Source organism: Aplysia californica, unplaced genomic scaffold, assembly GCF_000002075.1.
Source record: "Aplysia californica isolate F4 #8 unplaced genomic scaffold, AplCal3.0 scaffold00070, whole genome shotgun sequence".
Lineage (NCBI taxonomy): Eukaryota > Metazoa > Mollusca > Gastropoda > Aplysiida > Aplysiidae > Aplysia > Aplysia californica.
The window spans coordinates 203517-204589 of record NW_004797340.1 but is presented as its reverse complement, the minus strand read 5'-3'; positions in this window follow the sequence as shown (position 1 = coordinate 204589).

Genomic DNA, 1073 nt, shown 5'->3' with positions numbered 1-1073 from the left:
CCTGTCCCTTTCCGTCCCCTTCCCTTCACCCCACTTCCCCTGTCCTACCCAACCCTTATACCATTCCCTCATTCCCCTCCCCTTTTCAAACTCCTCACCCTCCCTCCTACCCCAATTGTCCGCAGTTAGCAAGTACTGGTGTCTCAGTTAATACTTCAGTGGGTGTGGTACTGCCACTGTTGTGCCTACAAAGAGCACAAAACCTTTTCGACGTTGCAGAAACTTAAGCTTCTCTTTATTTTATATATCGTTAGAAATAAACCACTTCGTTCATTTTTATGGGTTTTGTCGCTTTGCATACGTTATGACTAATCACATGAGATGAATTTAGATGGACTACTTTTTGCAACACAACCTTTTGTATTTGTTGATAAAAGACAATCTGGGGGGCTAACGTGGCCAAGAGGTTCAAGAGGTTAAGGTGTTGGCGTCTCATTCAAAGGTCTCGGGTTCGAATTCTGGTAGGGACGGAAATGTTTCTTTTCTAAGATTGTCTCCTTTCACCTCCTTTCATGCTCTCTAGCAATGTTCTGTCGTCTGCTTTCGTTTCGTCTTTCTGCCCCCACCCCCTCACCTCCTTTGCCCCCTCCTCTGGGCTCTTGACTCTTTCTGCAGCCTTTCTACTGCTTCTCCTTGGCTCCTTCGTACAGTTGTCTTTCAGCCACACCCCTGATCTTCTGGTAGGAAAGATCTAGACATAGCCTTCTCGGACAAGGGCGAAAAATCTCGGAGGGCCCGTGTGCAAGCTGCACACGTTAAAGATCCCTTGGTGGTCTAAAATCGATAAGAGTAGGCTTCGGGCATCACCCGGGGAAAATTTAAAATTTACTACCAACTGAAAATTTTTTATATGTCCCGCGCGCTCATATGACTTTATGCAGTAGCGACCGCCGTAAAACACTTATTAAAAAAAAGAAGGAAAAAAAAAGAAAAAAAGAAGAGGTGCACTTTTACCCCTTGACTCGCTACAAACTAGCGAAATTTTACAAGACGTTCAGCGATGAAATAATATCATTTGAAAGGGGATTAACCCCTGGTCTACCTATCTCGCGACTCACCACAACTAAACAGTG